Source organism: Anomaloglossus baeobatrachus, chromosome 1 (genome assembly GCF_048569485.1).
Source record: "Anomaloglossus baeobatrachus isolate aAnoBae1 chromosome 1, aAnoBae1.hap1, whole genome shotgun sequence".
Classification (NCBI taxonomy): domain Eukaryota; kingdom Metazoa; phylum Chordata; class Amphibia; order Anura; family Aromobatidae; genus Anomaloglossus; species Anomaloglossus baeobatrachus.
This window is the reverse complement of record NC_134353.1, coordinates 647,748,242-647,770,291: the sequence shown is the minus strand read 5'-3', so window position 1 is coordinate 647,770,291 and position 22,050 is coordinate 647,748,242.

Below are 22,050 nucleotides of genomic sequence, written 5' to 3'. Positions count from 1 at the left end.
AGAGGAGAGCCACGAGATGTAACATTACCCCCCCGTCTAGGGCCCCCCCCGCCGCCTGCGCTCAAAGGCTGCTACCAAAGCCGGGGCGTGGACATGATCCTCCAATTCCCAGGTCCTATGCTTCGGTCCACGACCGACCCACTCCACGAGAAAGTACCTCCTGCCTTGAACGTATTTTGTTTTCACCAGCCTCGCTACTTCAGGGTTGTCGGACGAGGAGTCGGCCGTCGGCCGCCAATCATGCCTGGCCTCTAGAACTCTGGTCCTTTTGGCCCTAAAGAGGCCCACGACCTTGGAGGTATGGTCCCAGGAATGTACATCGTTCCGTAACCTAGGGGGAACGAGGGTCTGGCCAGGTGGCACCTGGTCTAGGGGAGTGGGTGGCCCGGTGGTCCCGAGGTGTTCCTTACATGACCCTGCCCAGGACGAGATCTCCCCTGTTGTCCAGTCGAGTATCGGAGCATGCAGTTTCAACCAGGGGAGTCCTAGAAGGATCTCATCCGTCCCCTCAGGAAGCACCAGAAAGGACAGCTGCTCATGGTGGCCTGGTGATACATCCATCCTGAGAGGGACGGTGACCTGGGTAATGGGTTTTACAAGTAGGGACCCGTTGATTACCTGGATACTGATTGGTTTAGGCAACAGGACTAGGGGGACAGAGTACCTAGTTGCCAGGGAGGCTGAAATGAAATTGCCGTCAGCGCCAGTGTCTAAGCAAGCCAGGGCAGGGAAGACAGTGGTGCCGAACTGCAACTGGGCGCTGAGGGTTAATTTAGAAGGAGAGGCAGAGTCTAGGGTTTCCCCTCTGATGGAAACCATACACTGTCTCTTTTCCGATGGTTTTGAACATCGGGTAGCTACATGTCCCCTCTGCCCACAGGCAGAACAAACGACCGGCGGCCGAGAGCCTGTGGTAGAGGAGACCACTTTGGAGACTTCCATGGGCTCCACAGAGTCATCAACAGAACTGGCTGGGAGACTGATCTGGTGGGGAAGGGGAGTCAGAGGCTCTGTAGGCCAGGTAGACGTGGGTGCCGAAGAGACCTCGAGCCTCCGCTCCGTGTGGCGGATGTCTATGCGGGAGGCAAGCCGAATCAAGGCCTCTAAGGTGGTCGGCACATCACGCGTAGCCAGTGCGTCTTTGACGAACCCTGCCAGACCCTCCCAGAACACAGGGACAAGGACTTTATCTGGCCAGTCCAGCTCTGCGGCGAGTGTCCTGAACTGCACCGCAAAGTCCCCGACTGAAGTGGACCTTTGCCGAAGGCGTAGGAGTCGCAGCGCGGAGTCATGGGTGACTTGAGGCCCGAGGAACACCTTTCTCATGGCCTCAAGATAGACTGGAAGGTGATTCACCACCCGATCTCCGCGCTCCCACAACGGCGTGGACCATTTTAGCGCTCTCCCTGTGAGCAGGGACTGGACGAATGCTACTTTCGCCTTCTCAGTAGCATAAAGAGAGGCGGACATCTCCAAGTAGGTGGTAACCTGGTTTATGAAACCACGGCACTCGGAGCTGTCCCCGTTGAAGCGCTCTGGGAGCGCAAGGCAAGGTGCCTTTCTGGTCAATTCGGGGGAAGACTGCTCCAGAGCTGCCAATCGTGACTCCAACTGCTGCACATAGCGCAGCAACTGCTGCTGCTCTTCTGCCATAGCCAGACCTTTGGCGCGACCGTAATGTTACGAGGGGGACCCGGGGAAGCGTGCCAAGATGGTAAATGGACAGCTTCCGCCGGTCAAGGTCCACTGTGCGGTGTAGGGAACCGCTGCTATGGTGGGTGAAGAGTGAGCGGGTCGCTGCTAGCGGTCGTCCGGAATGTCACAGACGACCTGCGTACACCTGTTCGCCCTAACCCGTGAGGGTTGTATGACACGGGGCTCACAACACGATGTACCTGTTGCACGGGGACGCACAGAGGTGCCTACGCACGTGTGTTCAGCGGGAGTCACCGGAGTATGGCACGAGGGTAGCACAGAGGTGCCCGCGCACGTGTGCTTCAGAGATCAGGTGAGTCCAACAGAGATTCAAGGAGCTCACCTGGGACAGGAACACAGCCTGTTAAACGTAGTACTGCCGGAGCAGCAAGGCAGGGGCGAGACCTGCACAAAACAATGACATCTGTACAGTGGCGTGGCAGCACGCTGCCAGACATCCAAACATAGAAGGACGGTCGCGCGCCGCCATGATGGCAGGAGGGGTTTTTAAGGAGGTATAGCTCCAGCCAAGGGCGGGCGCGAGACGGGTGTGACCCAATCACGATATGTGACGTCCTGGCCCGGCCAGTCAGGATTCAGCACATCACCAGCCTCGTTATCGGGCCGTGTGATACCAGTGAGCGAATCAGAAGACGTCACGTGGAGCACATGCTCAACTTCCTGCCTCTGAGTCATAAAGGCGGGATCTTCGGTTTCACAATGTGCAGAGATAAAGGAAGTCTTGCTGCTTCCCTGAGTATCTATTCTCTGCACACTGTGCAACCACTCCGACCCTCTGCGATGCTGAGCAGCAGGGTACGTGGCAGGGAAGGGATGGGAGACCACTCCATTCCCTACAAGGAGTAAACCACTAGGTGTCACCCTTCTGCTGCATCTATGAGGAGGAAACTCCTGCAGTCTCCCAGACCTTTGGCGTTGCTGAGCAGGAGGGCTCGCGGCAGGCAAGGAATGGGGGACCACCTCATTCCTTGCAAGAGGAGAGCCACGAGATGTAACAGGCATGCACCTGATAGTGTTTTGTAAAAGTGTGCAGACTCGACCAGGTAGCCGCCTGACACACCTGCTGAGCCGTAGCCTGGTGCCGCAATGCCCAGGACGCACCTACAGCTCTGGTAGAATGGGCTTTCAGCCCTGAAGGAATCGGAAGCCCAGACGAACGGTAGGCTTCAAGAATCGGTTCCTTGATCCACCTAGCCAAGGTTGACTTGGAAGCCTGCGACCCCTTACGCTGGCCAGCGACAAGGACAAAGAGCGCATCAGAACGGCGCAGGGGCGCCGTGCGTGAAATGTAGAGCCTGAGTGCTCTCACGAGATCTAACAAGTGCAAATCCTTTTCACATTGGTGAACTGGATGAGGGCAAAAAGAAGGTAAGGAGATATCCTGATTGAGATGAAACGGGGATACCACCTTAGGGAGAAATTCCGGGACCGGACGCAGAACCACCTTATCCTGGTGAAACACCAGGAAGGGGGCTTTGCATGACAGCGCTGCTAGCTCAGACACTCTCCGAAGTGATGTGACTGCCACTAGGAAGGCCACTTTCTGCGAAAGGCGAGATAGAGAGACATCCCGCATCGGCTCGAAAGGTGGCTTCTGGAGAGCCGTCAGCACCCTGTTAAGATCCCAGGGTTCTAGCAGACGCTTGTAAGGTGGAACTATGTGGCAAACCCCCTGCAGGAACGTGCGGACCTGCGGAAGCCTGGCTAGACGCTTTTGAAAAAACACGGAAAGTGCCGATACTTGTCCCTTGAGAGAGCCGAGAGACAAGCCCTTGTCCATTCCGGATTGAAGGAAAGAAAGAAAAGTGGGCAAGGCAAACGGCCAGGGAGTGAAACCCTGATCAGAGCACCAGGATAAGAAGATCCTCCAAGTCCTGTGGTAGATCTTGGCGGACGTTGGTTTCCTGGCCTGTCTCATGGTGGCAATGACATCTTGAGATAACCCTGATGACGCTAGGAGCCAGGACTCAATGGCCACACAGTCAGGTTGAGGGCCGCAGAATTCAGATGAAAAATGGCCCTTGAGACAGCAAGTCTGGTCGGTCTGGGAGTGCCCACGGTTGACCCACCGTGAGGTGCAACAGATCCGGGTACCACGATCTCCTCGGCCAGTCTGGAGCGACGAGGATGGTGCGACTGCAGTCGGACCTGATCTTGCGTAATACTCTGGGCAGCAGTGCCAGAGGAGGAAATACATAAGGCAGTCGAAACTGCGACCAGTCCTGAACTAACGAGTCCTGAGCTCTGTGATCCTTGGACCGAGCCATGAATGCCGGGACTTTGTTGTTGTGCCGAGACGCCATTAGATCGACGTCCGGCGTTCCCCAGCGGCAACAGATCTCCCGAAACACGTCCGGGTGAAGAGACCATTCTCCTGCGTCCATGCCCTGGCGACTGAGAAAATCTGCTTCCCAGTTTTCTACGCCCGGGATGTGAACTGCGGAGATGGTGGAGGCTGTGGCTTCCGCCCACAGCAGAATCCGCTGAACTTCTCGGAAGGCTTGACGACTGCGTGTGCCGCCCTGGTGGTTGATGTACGCAACCGCCGTGGCGTTGTCCGACTGTATTCGGATCTGCCTGCCCTCCAGCCACCGCTGGAACGCCTTTAGGGCCAGATACACTGCCCTTATCTCCAGAACGTTGATCTGAAGGGAGGACTCTGTCGGAGTCCAGGTTCCCTGAGCCCTGTGGTGGAGGAAGACCGCTCCCCACCCTGACAGACTAGCGTCCGTCGTGACCACAGCCCAGGATGGGGGCAAGAAGGATTTTCCTTTCGACAAGGAAGTGGGAAGAAGCCACCACTGAAGAGAGGTCTTGGCTGTCCGTGACAGCGAAACGTTCCTGTCTAGGGACGTCGGCCTCTTGTCCCATTTGCGGAGGATGTCCCATTGAAGTGGACGCAGATGAAACTGCGCAAAAGGAACTGCCTCCATTGCTGCCACCATCTTCCCTAGGAAGTGCATGAGGCGCCTCAAGGGGTGTGACTGACCCCGAAGAAGAGATTGTACCCCTGTCTGTAGTGAACGCTGTTTGTCCAGCGGGAGCTTCACTATCGCTGAAAGGGTATGAAACTCCATCCCGAGGTAAGTCAGCGATTGGGTCGGTGTCAAATTTGACTTTGGGAAGAAGGGAATTTTGTTTACTTACCGTAAATTCCTTTTCTTCTAGCTCTAATTGGGAGACCCAGACAATTGGGTGTATAGCTTCTGCCTCCGGAGGCCACACAAAGTATTACACTTAAAAGTGTAAGGCCCCTCCCCTTCTGCCTATACACCCCCCGTGGGATCACGGGCTCCTCAGTTTTAGTGCAAAAGCAAGAAGGAGGAAAGCCAATAAACTGGTTTAAGCAAATTCAATCCGAAGGAATATCGGAGAACTGAAACCATTCAACATGAACAACATGTGTATACAAAAAGAAGGGAATTTTGTTACTTACCGTAAATTCCTTTTCTTCTAGCTCTTATTGGGAGACCCAGACGATTGGGGTATAGCTACTGCCCTCTGGAGGCCACACAAAGCACTACATTAAAAGTGCAAGGCCCCTCCCCCTCTGGCTATACCCCCCCCGTGGTATCACGGGTTCTCCAGTTTTAGTGCCAAAGCAAGAAGGAGGAAGCCAATAACTGGTTTAAACAAATTAACTCCGAATAACATCGGAGAACTGAAAAACCGTTCAACATGAACAACATGTGTACCCGCAAACAACAAAAAAACATCCCGAAGGACAACAGGGCGGGTGCTGGGTCTCCCAATAAGAGCTAGAAGAAAAGGAATTTACGGTAAGTAACAAAATTCCCTTCTTCTTCAGCGCTCTATTGGGAGACCCAGACGATTGGGACGTCCAAAAGCTGTCCCTGGGTGGGTAAAGAAATACCTCATGTTAGAGCTGCAAAACAGCCCTCCCCTACGGGGGTGTCACTGCCGCCTGCAGGACTCTTCTACCTAAGCTGGCATCCGCCGAAGCATAGGTATGCACCTGATAATGCTTGGTGAAAGTGTGCAGACTGGACCAGGTAGCTGCCTGGCACACCTGTTGAGCCGAAGCCTGGTGACGTAATGCCCAGGACGCACCCACGGCTCTGGTTGAGTGGGCTTTTAGCCCTGAAGGAACCGGAAGCCCCGCAGAACGGTAGGCCTCTAGAATTGGTTCTTTGATCCATCGAGCCAGGGTGGCTTTAGAAGCCTGCAACCCCTTGCGCGGACCAGCGACAAGGACGAAAAGTGCATCGGCACGGCGTATGGGCGCCGTGCGGGAAATGTAGATTCTGAGTGCTCTCACCAGATCTAGCAAACGTAAGTCCTTTTCATACCGGTGAACCGGATGAGGACAAAAAGAAGGCAAGGAAATATCCTGATTAAGATGAAAAGAGGATACGACCTTAGGGAGAAACTCCGGAATGGGGCGCAGCACAACCTTGTCCTGGTGGAACACCAGGAAGGGAGCCTTGGATGACAGAGCTGCCAGCTCAGACACTCGCCGAAGCGATGTGATCGCAACAAGAAACGCCACTTTCTGCGACAGCCGAGAAAAGGAAACTTCCTTCAGAGGCTCGAAGGGCGGCTTCTGGAGAGCAACTAGTACCCTGTTCAGATCCCATGGATCTAACGGTCGCTTGTACGGGGGCACAATATGACAGACCCCCTGCAGGAACGTGCGCACCTTAGACAGACGTGCTAGACGCTTCTGAAAAAACACGGATAGTGCCGAAACTTGCCCTTTAAGGGAGCTGAGCGACAAGCCCTTTTCTAACCCCGATTGCAGGAAGGAAAGAAACTTGGGTAATGCAAATGGCCAGGGAGACACTCCCTGAGCCGAGCACCAGGATAAGAAAATCTTCCACGTTCTGTGGTAGATCTTAGCAGAATTCGACTTTCTGGCTTGTCTCATTGTAGCAACGACTCCTTGAGATAATCCTGCAGATGCTAGGATCCAGGACTCAATGGCCACACAGTCAGGTTCAGGGCCGCAGAATTCTGATGGAAAAACGGCCCTTGGGACAGTAAGTCTGGTCGGTCTGGCAGTGACCACGGTCGACCGATCGTGAGATGCCACAGATCCGGATACCACGACCTCCTCGGCCAGTCTGGAGCGACGAGTATGATGCGGCTGCACTCGGATCTGATCTTGCGTAGCACTCTGGGCAAGAGCGCCAGAGGCGGAAACACGTAAGGGAGCTGAAACTGCGACCAATCTTGAACCAAGGCGTCTGCCGCCAGAGCTCTTTGATCGCGCGACCTCGCCATGAATGCCGGGACCTTGTTGTTGTGCCGGGATGCCATTAGGTCGACGTCCGGCACTCCCCAGCGGCGACAGATTTCCTGAAACACGTCCGGGTGAAGGGACCATTCCCCTGCGTCCATGCCCTGGCGACTGAGGAAGTCTGCTTCCCAGTTTTCTACGCCTGGGATGTGAACCGCGGATATGGTGGATGCTCTGTCCTCCACCCACATTAGAATGCGCCGGACTTCTTGGAAGGCTTGCCGACTGCGCGTCCCTCCTTGGTGGTTGATGTATGCCACCGCTGTGGAGTTGTCCGATTGGATTCGGATCTGCTTTCCTTCCAGCCACTGCTGGAAGGCTAGTAGGGCAAGATACACTGCTCTGATCTCCAGAACATTGATCTGAAGGGTGGACTCCTGCGGAGTCCACGTCCCCTGAGCCCTGTGGTGGAGAAACACTGCTCCCCACCCTGACAGACTCGCATCTGTCGTGACTACTGCCCAGGATGGGGGCAGGAAGGATCTTCCCTGAGATAACGAGGTGGGAAGGAGCCACCATTGTAGAGAGTCCTTGGCCGTCTGGGAAAGCGAGACTTTCCTGTCCAGGGACGTTGACTTCCCGTCCCATTGGCGGAGAATGTCCCATTGAAGTGGGCGCAGATGAAACTGCGCAAAGGGAACTGCTTCCATGGCTGCCACCATCTTCCCTAGGAAATGCATGAGGCGCCGCAAGGGATGCAACTGGCCCTGCAGGAGAGATTGCACCCCTGTCTGTAGTGACCGCTGCTTGTTCAGCGGCAGCTTCACTATCGCTGCTAGAGTATGAAACTCCATGCCAAGATACGTTAGTGACTGAGTCGGTGATAGGATCGACTTTGGAAAGTTGATGATCCATCCGAAAGACTGTAGAGTCTCCAGCGTAGCATTCAGGCTGTGCTGACATGCCTCCTGAGAGGGAGCTTTGACCAATAAGTCGTCTAGGTAAGGGATCACCGAGTGTCCCTGAGAGTGCAAGACTGCTACCACCGCCGCCATGACCTTGGTGAAGACCCGTGGGGCTGTCGCCAGACCAAATGGAAGAGCTACGAACTGAAAATGGTCGTCTCCTATCACAAAACGTAGAAAACGTTGATGTTCTGTAGCAATTGGCACGTGGAGATAAGCATCTTTGATGTCTATTGAGGCAAGGAAGTCTCCTCTGGACATTGAGGCAATGACAGAGCGGAGGGTTTCCATCCGGAACCTCCTGGCGTGCACATGTTTGTTGAGCCGTTTTAGGTCCAGAACAGGACGGAACGAGCCGTCCTTTTTTGGAACCACAAAGAGATTGGAGTAAAACCCTTGCCCTTGTTCCTGAGGAGGGACTGGGATCACCACTCCTTCCGCTTTTAGGGAATCCACCGCCTGCAGCAGAGCATCTGCTCGGTCTGGATGTGGGGAGGTTCTGAAGAACCGAGCTGGAGGACGAGAAATGAACTCGATTCTGTACCCGCGAGACAAAATGTCCGTCACCCACCGGTCTTTGACCTGTGACATCCAAATGCCGGAAAAGCGGGAGAGCCTGCCCCCGACCGGCGATGCGGAGGGAGGGGGCTGGAAGTCATGAGGTAGCCGCTTTGGAAGCGGTACCTCCATTTGCTTTCTTGGGGCGTGTGTGAGTCCGCCACGAATCTGAGTTTCTTTGCGTCCTCTGAGTCCCCTTGGACGAGGTAAATGGTGTCTTGCCCGAACCTCGAAAGGACTGAAACCTCTGCTGCCACTTTTTCTGCTGAGGTTTGGTTGTTCTGGGTTGTGGTAAAGAGGAGTCTTTACCCTTGGACTGCTTAATGATGTCAGCCAATGGCTCGCCAAACAGTCTATCTCTAGACAAAGGCAAACTGGTTAAACATTTTTTGGAACCAGCATCTGCTTTCCAGTCCTTTAACCACAAGGCTCTGCGCAAAACTACCGAATTGGCGGACGCCATTGAGGTGCGACTGGTAGATTCTAGGACCGCATTGATAGCGTAAGACGCAAACGCCGACATCTGCGTGGTAAGGTGCGCCACTTGCGGCACTGCTGGATGCATGATAGCATCCACTTTTGCTAAGCCAGCTGAAATAGCCTGGAGTGCCCATACGGCTGCGAATGCCGGAGCAAACGACGCGCCGATGGCTTCATAGACAGATTTTAACCAAAGGTCCATCTGTCTGTCATTGGCATCTTTAAGTGAAGCGCCATCCTCCACTGCAACTATGGATCTAGCTGCAAGTTTGGAAATCGGGGGGTCTACCTTTGGACACTGTGTCCAGCGCTTGACCACCTCAGGGGGGAAAGGGAAACGCGTATCTTTAGATCGTTTAGAGAAACGCCTTTCTGGGTGAGCGTCGTGCTTCTGGATTGATTCTCTGAAGTCAGAGTGATCTAACAAAGCACTCAATTTACGCTTGGGATAAAGGAAACGAAACTTCTCCTGCTCCGCAGCCGCCTCTTCTGCTGAAGGGGCTGGGGGAGAAATATCCAACAGCCTATTGATGGCTGAGATAAGGTCGTTTACCATGGCATCCCCATCAGGGGTATCCAGGTTGAGAGGGGTTCCAGGAGTGGATTCCTGATCACTCTCATCAGACACATCACAGGGAGACTGATTGCGCTGAGACCCTGAGCAGTGTGATGACGTCGAGGGTCTTTCCCAGCGAGCTCGCTTAGGGTGGCTGGGGCTATCATCTGAGTCATAATCCTCGGCCTGTGAAGCCGGGGACCCCCCTGTGGGCTGGATACATTCCAAGTAAGGGGGACCTGAGGACAGAGGCCTCGCCGTGCCCAAAGACTGAGCCCCATGCATAGATTGCAAGGTTTCAAGGATTTTTGCCATAGACACAGACATATTATCTGCAAAAACTGCAAAGTCTGTCCCTGTCACCGGGGCAGAACCTACAAGCGTCTCAGCCTGGGTCGCTACCTCTCCTGACTCCGGCTGGCGAAGCAGCACCGGGTCGGAGCATTGCACACAATGGGGGTCATCGGAGCCTGCTGGTAGATTAGCCCCACATGCAGCACACGCAGTATACACAGCCCTTTTTGCCTTGGCCGCCTTGCGTTTTGAGGATGACATGTTGCTGCTTCCACAGAGCGATCTGGGATATGCAGCCAGAAGCGACCTCACAGTGCAAGAAATACAATATCTATATATCTGTACACAGTACACCGATACACAGTGAGGCACTAGAGGGACCAGCACAGAAAAATCGCTTACCGCCCGCTTAAAAAAGCGGGTGTGTGGTCACCAGATAGCCCCTAGTCCAGGTCTCCCAGAGCCTTGCGTCCTTCCTCCAGCCAGGCATGCATGTAATGGCTGCCGGCGTCCCGAGAGAGGAAGGGGGGCGGGCCCTGGGCGTTCCTGGCCAAGAGCGGGAAGCCTGCTTCCCTCTGTGCCAAGTGAGAGGGCTGGAGCATGTAAATCAGGCTCCAGCCCTCGTCGCTGCTAGCGAACAGCGTCTCTCCCCTACCCTGATTGACAGGGTGGGGGCGGGAACGAATCGGAGGTGCCGGCGTCCTAGGCCCAAAAAGCCGGGGACTAAATTTATAACCGCCGCCGCCGTAAAAGCGCGGACGGCGGATCCCCGGCGCACCACAAGTCACAGCAGCGCCGCCCGGTCCAGAGGGGGTCGGCGCTGCGTTCCCATACACGAAAAGTCCCCCAGTAATCTGTAGGGACACCAACTCCAACGTTGCGGTCCCCGGCGCACTACAACACCCAGCCAGCCCGGAGTGTGTCTGTGCCTGCCGGGGACACAGAGTACCTGTATGATGCAGGGCCCTGTCCCTGATGGTACTCCTGCTCCGTCTCCATCAGGTTCTAATGGGTCTGTGGATGGAGCCCGGCGTCAGAGCAGAGAGGCCGGCAGGATCCCACTTCCACAGAGCCCTACAAGGGGATGTGGAAGGAAAACAGCATGTCAGGCTCCAGCCCTGTACCAGCAATAGGTACCTCAACCTTACAACACCATCCAGGGGTGAGAAGGGAGCATGCTGGGGACACTATATGTGTCCTCTTTTCTTCCATCCGAAATAGTCAGCAGCTACTGCTGACTAAAATCTGTGGAGCTATGCATGGAATGTCTGACCTCCTTCGCACACAAAGCTAAAACTGGAGAACCCGTGATACCACGGGGGGGGTATAGCCAGAGGGGGAGGGGCCTTGCACTTTTAATGTAGTGCTTTGTGTGGCCTCCAGAGGGCAGTAGCTATACCCCAATCGTCTGGGTCTCCCAATAGAGCGCTGAAGAAAACAGGGGCGGGTGCTGGGTCTCCCAATTAGAGCTAGAAGAAAAGGAATTTACGGTAAGTAAACAAAATTCCCTTCTTCTTTGTCGCTCTATTGGGAGACCCAGACAATTGGGATGTCCAAAAGCAATCCCTGGGTGGGTAAAATAATACCTCGTAATAGAGCCGTAAAACGGCCCCTTCCTACAGGTGGGCAACCGCCGCCTGAAGGACTTGTCTGCCTATGCTGGCATCCGCCGAATCATAGGTATGCACCTGACAGTGTTTCGTGAAAGTGTGGAGGCTGGACTAGGTAGCCGCCTGACACACAAGCTGAGCCGTAGCCTGGTGCCTCAAGCCCAGGACGCATCCACCGCTCTGGTAGAATGGACCTTCAGCCCTGAGGGAACCGTAAGCCCAGCAGAACGATAAGCTCGAGAATTGGTTCCTTGAACCACCGAGCCAGTCTTGATTTGGAAGCTTGCGACCCTTTACGCTGGCTAGCGACAAGGACAAAGAGTGCTTCCGAGCGGCGCAGGGGCGCCGTACGATCGATGTAGAGTCTGAGTGCTCTCACCAGATCTAATCAAGTGCAAATCCTTTTCACATTGGTGAACTGGATGAAGACAAACAGAGGGTACGGGGATACCCTGATTGAGATGAAAGGGGGGATACCACCTTAGGGAGAAATTCCGGAACCGGACGCAGAACCCCTTGACCTGGTGAGACACCGGGAAGGGGACTTTGCACGACAATGCTGCCCCGACAGACACTCTCCGAAGTGAAGTGACTGCCCCTAGGAAAACCACTTTCTGCGAAAGGCGTGAGAGAGAAAAATCCCTCATAGGCTCAAATGGTGGTTTCTGAAAAACCATCGGCACCCTGTTCAAATCACAGGGTTCGAACAGTCGTTTGTAAGGAAGGACTAAGCGGCAAACCTCCTGCAGGAACGTGCGTACCTGAGGAAGTCTTGCTAGGCGCTTCTGAAGAAAATACAGAGAGCGCTGAGATTTGTCCCTTAAGGGAGCCGAGCGACAAACCTTTTTCCAAACCGGATTGCAGGAAGGAAAGAAAGTAGGCAAGGCAATTGGCCAGGGAGAAACTCCCTGAACAGAGCACCAAGATAAGAATATCTTCCACGTTCTGTGGTAGATCTTGGCAGATGTGTGTTTTCTGGCCTGTCTCATAGTGGTGATGACCTCTTGAGATAACCCTGCAGATGTTAGGATCCAGGACTCAATGGCCACACCATCAGGTTGAGGGTCGCAGAATTCAGATGGAAAAAACGACCCTTGAGACAGCAAGTCTGGTCGGTCTGATAGTGCCCACGGTTGGCCTACCGTGAGATGCCACAGATCCGGGTACCACGACCTCGTTGGCCATTCTGGAGCGACGAGGATGGCGCGGCGGCAGTCGGACCTGATCTTGCGTAACACTCTGGGCAACAGTGCCAGAGGTGGGAACGCATAAGGGAGTTGAAACTGCGACCAATCCTGAACAAAGGCGTCTGCCGCCAGAGCTCTGTGATCGTGAGACCGCACCATGAATGCCGGGACCTTGTTGTTGTGCTGAGACGCCATTAGGTCGACGTCCGGCATCCCCCAGCGGCAACAGATCTCCTGAAACACGTCCGGGTGAAGGGACCATTCCCCTGCGTCCATGCCCTGGTGACTGAGAAAGTCTGCTTCCCAGTTTTCTACGCCCGGGGTGTGGACTGCGGATATGGTGGAGGCCGTGGCTTCCACCCACATCAAAATCCGTCGGACTTCCAGGAAGGCTTGCCGACTGCGTGTTCCTCCTTGGTGATTGATGTAAGCCACCGCTGAAGAGTTGTCCGATTGAATTCGGATCTGCTTGCCTTCCAGCCACTGCTGGAAAGCTTTTAGGGCAAGACACACTGCCCTGACTTTCAGAACATTGATCTGAAGGGAGGACTCTTGCTGAGTCCACGTACCCTGAGCACTGTGGTGGAGAAAAACTGCTCCCCACCCTGACAGACTCGCGTCCGTCGTGACCACCGCCCAGGATGGGGGTAGGAAGGATTTCCCCTTCGACAATGAAGTGGGAAGAAGCCATTACCGAAGAGAATCTTTGGCTGCCTGAGGGAGGGAGACGTTCCTGTCGAGGAACGCCGACTTCCTGTCCCATTTGCTAAGGATGTCACATTGTGCAACCCTGCTGCAGTGACCGCTGTTTGTCCAGCGGAAGTATCACCATCGCCGATAGGGCATGAAATACCATGCCTAGATATGTCAGCGATTGTGCCGGTGTCAGATTTGACTTTGGAAAATTGATGATCCACCCGAAGCTCTGGAGAATCTGTAGAGTAGCGTTGAGGCTGTGTTGGCATGCCCCTTGAGAGGGTGCCTTGACAAGCCGAACGTCCAGGTAAGGAATCACCGAGTGTCCCTGAGAGTGGAGGACCGCTACTACTGTTGCCATGACCCTGGAGAAAATCCGCGGGACTGTCGCCAGGCCGAAATGCAGTGCCGCGAACAGAAGGTGCTCGTCTCCTATGTTGAACTGCAGGAAGCGCTGATGCTCTGGAGCGATCGGCACGTGGAGATAAGCGTCCTTGATACCGATCGATGCAAGGAATCTCCTCGGGACATTGAGACGATGACGAAGCGGAGGGATTCCTCCGGAACCGCCTGGTTTTAACGTGTCTGTTGCCCTGACGGAAAGACCCGCCATTTTTTGGGACCACAAACAAGTTGGAGTAAAAACCGTGACCCTGTTGCTGAAAAGGAACCGGGACCACCACTCCTTCTGCCTTCAGAGTGCACACCGCCTGCCTGAGAGCCTCGGCTCTCTTGGGAGGCGGAGATGTTCTGAAGAATCGAGTCGGAGGACGAGAGGAAAACTCTCTCCTGTAACCGTGATTTAGGCCGTGAATCGGCATTCCTCTGATCCTTCTGAGGCCTTTTGGACGAGGAGAATTGGACCTGCCCGCGCCCCGCAAGGACCGAAACCTCGACTGTCCCCTCCTCTGTTGGGGTAAGATCGGTTTAGCCTGAGGAAAGGATGTATCTTTTTCCTTTTGATTGTTTGATGATTTCATCCAGTCGCTCACCAAACAAGCGGTAACCAGAGATTGGCAAACTGGTTAGGCACCTTTTGGAAGCAGAATCTGCCTTCCCACAAGGCTCTGCGTATTACCACTGAATTGTCGGACGCAACCGCCTTCCGGCTCGCCGAGTCCAGGACAGCATTGATGGCGTATGACGCAACCACTGACGTTTGAGATGTTAAGACGCAGCCTGCGATGCAGACAAACGTGTAACTGCTTCAATTTGCGCTTGAGCCGCTGAGACCGCTTGGAGCGCCCAGACGGCTGCGAAAGCTGGAGCAAAAGACGCGGCAATAGCTTCATAGGCATCTTTGAGTGAAGCCATATCTTCCACTGCAACTAAGGATTTAGCCGCTGGAGATAGGCGGTCCACATTGGAACACTGAACCCAGCCCTTGACAACGTCAAAAGGGAAGAGATAACGTGTATCCTTAAGGCGTTTGGAAAAAAACGATATCTGGACAAGCCTGGTTGGTCTGGACTGCCTCCCTGAAGTCAGAGTGATCCAGAAACGTAGTCAATGTACGCTTGGGGAACCTGAAACGGAACTTCTCCTGCTGAGAAGCTGACTCCTCAGGCGTAGGAGCTGAGGGAGAAGTAACCAACATTTGATTGATGGATGCCGTAAGATCGTTCATTACGGTATCACAATCAGGTGTATCCAGGTAGAGAACGTTCTCAGGATCAGAATCCTGATCAGATACCTCCGCCTCATCATAGAGAGTGTCCCCATGCTGAGGCCCTGAATGATGCGGTGATGTCGAGGGATGCTCCCAGCGAGGTCGCTTAGGGGGTCTGGGACTGCGGTCCGAGTCAGACCCCTCACCCTGGGATCCCTGAGACACTCCAGGAGCACCTTGTTGTACCAACTGGAGGGGGACCAGGGGTAATGAAACAACAGTGCCCATGGTCTGAGAGACCGGTCTGGACTGCAAGGCTTCTAGTATCATAGCCAGACTGCAAGGCTTCTAGTATCATAGCCATAGTCTCAGAAAGTCTGAAGTAAATGCTGCAAACTCCGTCCCCATCACCTGGACCATTAGCAGAGACTCCGGCTGAGTAAGTTCCACAAGGACCGTGCATTGCATACAATTGGGGTCCGTGGAACCTGCCGGCAGTATAGCCGTACATGCTGTACAGGCTGCATAGAAAACCTGTGCTTCTGCACCCTTGTTTTTCACAGACGATATGCTGTTATCTCCTCCGAACAATCAAGGAGGGTATATAGCCAAAATACAAAAGTGCGACCGAACAGTGCAATGTATAGCGTACAAGCATATATCTATATGTGCATTTCGGCACTAGTGGGGTCAGCACCACAGGTGCTGCTTACCGCCCGCTCACAGCGGTTGTGTGACCACCAGAATCCCTGCCAGGGTCTTCCCAAACTTGTCTCTTTTCTCAGCCACAGAAAAAACTGACATGAATGGCTGCCGGCGTCCTGTGTAGAGGAGGAGGCCGTGGGCGTGCCCCAGAAAGTGCGGGAATCCGGTTTCACACTGTGTACAGTGAGAGGGGTGGAGTATGCAAAGCATGCTCCAGCTCTCAGCGCTGCCGTGCTGTGCAGCGTCACGCCCTTACCCTGACTGGCAGGCCTGTGGGCGGTAACGAAGTGAGACTAGGCCGCAAAAGCCGGGGACTAGAGTGATAAGCGCGGTCCGGCATATAAGCCCTGGTCGGCGCGGAAGTCCCCGGCGCACCACAAGTCCCAGCCGCGCCTGAGATAAAAATGGCAGCGGCGGTTAGCGCGGCAGTCCCCCCAATACTCTAACACACCCAGCTATGCTGTAGTGTGCGATGGCACCAGTGCGGGCAGCGACGCCGTCCCTGGCGCACTAACACACCCAGCAGTGCTGCCGTGTGTCTGTGCGCGGTCCCCTTTATGGGGACACAGAGTACCTCAATCGTAGCAGGGCCATGTCCCTGAAGATACTCAGCTCCATCCCAGGGGCTGTGGATGGAGCACGGTCTCCTGTGCCTGGAGACCGATAAGATCCCACTTCACCCAGAGCCCTAAGGGGATGGGGAAGGAAAGCAGCATGTGGGCTCCAGCCTCCGTACCCGCAATGGGTACCTCAACCTTAACAAACACCGCCGACAAAAGTGGGGTGAGAAGGGAGCATGCTGGGGGCCCTAGTATGGGCCCTCTTTTCTTCCATCCGACATAGTCAGCAGCTGCTGCTGACTAAACAGTGGAGCTATGCGTGGAATGTCTGACCTCCTTCGCACAAAGCATGAAAACTGAGGAGCCCGTGATCCCACGGGGGGTGTATAGGCAGAAGGGGAGGGGCCTTACACTTTTAAGTGTAATACTTTGTGTGGCCTCCGGAGGCAGAAGCTATACACCCAATTGTCTGGGTCTCCCAATAGAGCGACAAAGAAATTGATGATCCACCCGAACCTCTGGAGAGTCTCCAGAGTGACGGTCAGGCTGTGTTGGCATGCCACCCTGGAGGGTGCCTTGACTAGAAGATCGTCTAAGTAAGGGATCACCGAGTGACCCTGAGAGTGTAGGACCGCCACCACTGCTGCCATGACCTTGGTGAAGACCCGTGGGGCTGTCGCCAGGCCGAATGGCAGCGCCACGAACTGAAGGTGTTCGTCCTTGATGGCGAAACGCAGAAAGCGGTGATGCTCGGGAGCGATCGGCACATGGAGATAAGCATCTTTGATGTCGATTGATGCTAGGAAGTCTCCTTGTGACATCGAGGCGATGACTGAGCGGAGAGATTCAATCCGAAACCTTCTGGTGCTCACATGCTTGTTGAGCAGCTTGAGGTCTAGAACGGGACGGAATGATCCGTCCTTTTTTTGGCACCACGAACAAGTTGGAGTAGAAGCCGTGACCATGTTCCTGAGGTGGAACGGGAATCACCACTCCTTCTGCCTTCAGAGTGTTTACCGCCTGAAAAAGTGCATCGGCTCGCTCGGGGGGCGGAGATGTTCTGAAGAAACGAGTCGGAGGACGAGAACTGAGCTCTATCCTGTAACCGTGAGACAGAATGTCTCTCACCCATCGGTCTTGGACATGTGGCCACCAGGCGTCGCAAAAGCGGAAGAGCCTGCCACCGACCGAGGATGCGGTTTGTGGAGACCGAAAGTCATGAGGAGGCCGCCTTGGGGGCGGCTCCTCCGGCGGTCTTTTTAGGACGTGACTTAGACCGCCATGCAGAAGAGTTGCTCTGGCCCTTCTGTGACCTGTTGGACGTGGAGGAATGGGACCTGGCTGAGGGCCGAAAGGACTGAAACCTCGGTTGAATCTTTCGCTGCTGAGGTCTGTTCGGTTTAGACTGGGGTAAGGACGAGTCCTTTCCCTTGGATTGGTTGATAATTTCGTCCAATTGCTCGCCAAACAAGCGGTCGCCGGAAAATGGCAAACCGGTTAAGAACTTCTTGGAAGCAGAGTCTGCCTTCCATTCGCGTAGCCACATGGCCCCGCGGACTGCCACCGAATTGGCGGATGCTACCGCTGTACGGCTCACCGAGTCGAGGACAGCGTTCATGGCGTAGGACGAAAAAGCCGACGCCTGAGAAGTCAAAGACACGACCTGCGGAGTAGCAGTGCGTGTGACCGCATTAATCTCAGACAGACAAGCTGAGATAGCTTGGAGTGCCCACACGGCTGCAAATGCTGGAGCAAAAGACGCACCTATGGCTTCATAGATGGATTTCATCAGGAGCTCTATTTGCCTGTCAGTGACATCTTTGAGCGATGAGCCATCTGCCACTGATACCACGGATCTAGCCGCCAGCCTAGAGACTGGAGGATCCACCTTGGGACACTGAGCCCAACCCTTAACTACGTCAGGTGGGAAGGGGTAACGTGTGTCCTTAAGGCGCTTAGTAAAGCGCTTGTCCGGATATGCTCTGTGCTTCCGGACAGCATCCCTGAAGTTAGAGTGATCGAAAAAAACACTCCTTGTACGTTTGGGAAACCTAAACTGGTGTTTCTCCTGTTGTGAATCTGACTCCTCAACAGGTGGAGTTGGAGGAGGAAGTTCTAGCACCCGGTTAATGGACGCTATAAGGTCATTTACAATGGCGTCTCCTTCAGGTGTATCAATATTGAGAGCACAGTCAGGATCAGAGCCCTGAGCTGCAACCTCCGCCTCATCCTCCAGAGAGTCCTCATGCTGAGACCCTGAGCAGCGTGATGAAGTGGATGAGGGTCCCCAGCGAGCCCGCTTAGACGGTCTGTGACTGCGGTCCGAGTCGGAGTCCTCCTCGTGGGACCTATGTGTCACCTCAGGAGCAGTTTGCTGCTCCAACCGAGGGGGGCCTGGGGTCAATGATTCAACAGTGCCCGGGGCCTGTGTTACCGGCCTGGACTGCAAAGCTTCTAGTATCTTAGCAGACCATTTGTCCATAGACTGAGCCATGGATTGTGAAAGGGACTCAGAAAGTTTCTCAGCCAACACTGCAAACTCTGTCCCTGCCACCTGGACAGTGACAGCCGGTGGTTCTACCTGAGCCGAGGGTCCCACCAGTGCCTGAGGCTCTGGCTGAGTGAGTGTCACAGGGGCCGAGCATTGCACACAATGAGGGTAGGTGGAACCTGCAGGTAACATAGCCGCACAAGAGGTACAAGTTGCAAAATAAGCCTGTGCCTTGGCACCCTTGCTTTTTGCAGACGACATGCTGTTATCTCCTCTTAGCAAACAGTGAGGGTATATAGCCAAGCAAATACTGCGGCCGAGCAGAGTAAATGTATACCCAATATGGATATATATATATACACTGCGGCACCCAGGGGGGCCAGCACCTGTAACAGGTGCGGCTTACCGACCGCGTTCAGCGGTTGTGTGTCCACCAGATTCCCTGCCTGGGCCTCCCAGCGCTGTGGAGCTCTATCTGAAGTTCTCCTCCGGCAGCAGCGATAATAACAATGGCTGCCAGCGTTCTGAGAGGAGGAGGGAGCCGTGGGCGTGCCTCAGAAAGTGCGGGAATCTGGTGCCCCACGGTGCTCAGTGAGGGGGGAGGAGGATACTAAGTATGCTCCAGCCCTCACCGCTGACGTGCAGTCTAGCGTCCCGCCCTTGCCCCTGACTGGCAGGCCCGGGGGCGGGAATATTCCCTGATGACATCCAGTCTCCTGTCCGTCAGGTTCCCACAGGGGCTGCGGAGGGAGCCCGGTCCCAGTGCCTGGTGACCGGTTAGGATCCCACTTCTCCCAGAGCCCCTAAGGGATGGGGAAGGATAACGGCATGTGGCTCCAGCCTTTGTACCCGCAATGGGTACCTCAACCTTAACAGCACCGCCGACCAAAGTGGGGTGAGAAGGGAGCATGCCGGGGGCCCTGGGGCCCTCTTGTTTTCCATCCGATAAAGTCAGCAGCTGCTGCTGACTAAAATGTGGAGCTTGCGTGAATGTGTGCCTCCTTCAACACAAAGCATAAAACTGATGGGCCCGTGATGCACGGGAGGGTGTATAGCAGAGGGGAGGGGTTACACTTTTTAAAGTGTAATAACTTTGTGTGGCCTCCGGAGGCAGAAGCTATACACCCAATTGTCTGGGTCTCCCAATGGAGCGACAAAGAAAAACTCGGCTGAATTTAGTTCACGTTAGGTCCGAGTGCAACGCAACTGCGATCCTTTTTTTGAATTAATGATTTGGCTCGCGTCTGCGACACGTGTGTGTCGCGATTGCGATGCTAGTTTCCTGCAACATCTTAACTACATTAAATTGATTACACATGTGTCATTTATTTTACCTTTGGGAATGTGATGTCACATTCATCTGTTGAATATTTAATGAGCGTAGTTCCTGCCACACTCGCAAATGTGAACGCTGGTGCGCGTGTGTGATCCTACTTTTAATCCCCTTCCATAGGAAATCATTGCGACAAATGGTGCGAGAAACTCGCAAAAAAGCAGCATGCTGCGATTTTTTTCTCGGTCCGATTTGGCCTGAGGGGGAGAAAAAAAAAAAAAAAAAAAAAAAAAAAAAAAAAAAAAAAAATCGCAAATGCGAGCTGAATCATTGACTAACATGTGTCAGATTCCAATGCGAGTTTTTCTCGCATTGCTCTACTGCGAGAAACTCGCAAGTGAGAAGCAGCCCTAAAGTGACCACTACCATGAAGCACAATGTGTCACAAAAAACAACTGCATATTTACTAGGATTCGTTGAAGGGTTCCAGAGTTATTACCAGAAAAAGTGACAGTGGTAAGATCTCCAAAATTGGTTTGGTCACGAAGAGGGTTAATGTTTTTCACTAAGGGGTCCTTTTTAAGCTAATGGTCATGTGAGCTAAAATTGTTACTCGCTGGATCACATAAAAGTATGTGTGTGGACCTGAAGTTGCTTTTTCAATGTATGTCTAATGCCTGCTTTACACGAGACGACCGATCGTGCAATTTCACGATCGATCGTACCCGCCCCCGTCGTTTGTGCGTCACGGGCAAATCGCTGCCCGTGTCGCACAAACTCGTTTAACCCCCGTCACACACACTTACCTTCCGGACGACCTCGCTGTGGGCGACGAACGTCCACTTCCTGGAGTGGGAGGGACGTTCGGCGTCACAGCGACGTCACACGGCAGCCGGCCAATAGAAGTGGAGGGGCGGAGATGAGCGGGATATAAACATCCCGCCCACCTCCTTCCACATAGCCGGCGGGTGCAGCGGGACGCAGGTACGCTGTGTTCATCGTTCCCGTGGTGTCACAAGGAGCAACGTGTGATGCCACGGAAACAATAAACAACCGGCGCCATTTTAATTAAACAATTTTATGAAAGCTAGCGACGAGTACACGACTCACGATTTGTGAGCGATACTGCGTCGCTAGGAGGTGTTACACGAGACGACATCGTGTACGATGCCGGATGTGCGTCACGAAAACCGTGACCCCGACGATGCATCGCATGATCAGTCGTCTCGTGTAAAGCCCGCATTAGAATCTTTGTTCTGAAGTACAGTACCAGATGCTTACATTAAGGAAGTAACAATGCCCCAAACAACAGTGCTGGTGCAGGCTGGCAAGATGCTCACATGAACTATAGGGCAGCAGCTACGCTGGAAATTAGGGAAAACTGATCGGTAAGTATATTAAACTCACCTAGTCTAAACTACATAGACAGCATAAGGGGACAAAAATATTATTGGGATTCCCTCTATAAGATGTCTTGAGTGATTATGTCAAAGGAGTTTTCATGGATGCTTAAAAAACCCAGTACGAACTACAGCAAAGCAAGGCATCTACAGCAAAAAAGACAAAGGGGCAGTGCCTGGGACATATAACTGCTTCCTTTCACCTGTGTCAAATATTCAGTTTACTTCCCAGGCAATGAAGGGCCCTTGTGCAGGACTTGTGTCTGGGCCCCTTCCATCAGCAAACCTGCATACTTACATGTAAAAGCACACATATAAATTATGCACATACTACAGTACAAATACACACAATACATGCATAAACATTTTATTTTTGTGATGCACTTGTTCTGAAGACCAATTTATTTTTGTATCAATTCAGGATGAAAACAGCCTTGGTTTTTTTTTTCTTCTTTTTATACGAGACTGTGTGCTATTTTACTAGACACACCTTTAAAGTTTTATATTTGTAACTTTATTATAGATTTAATGGAGAGAAAAAAAAATAAAAAAAAAAAAAAAAGTCACTTTTTCCATTTAAGGATCAATGTAAATAATTTTAGCACCGTTTTTATCAGGGATGGTACAATTACAGGGAAACCAAATATGTTCATGTTATTTGTAGAGATGAGTGAACCAGAGATTCGGAGTTCAGACCCAACAGACTATCACAAAAAACGTTCAGGTTCGGAAATCAGGTGCCTTACGTAT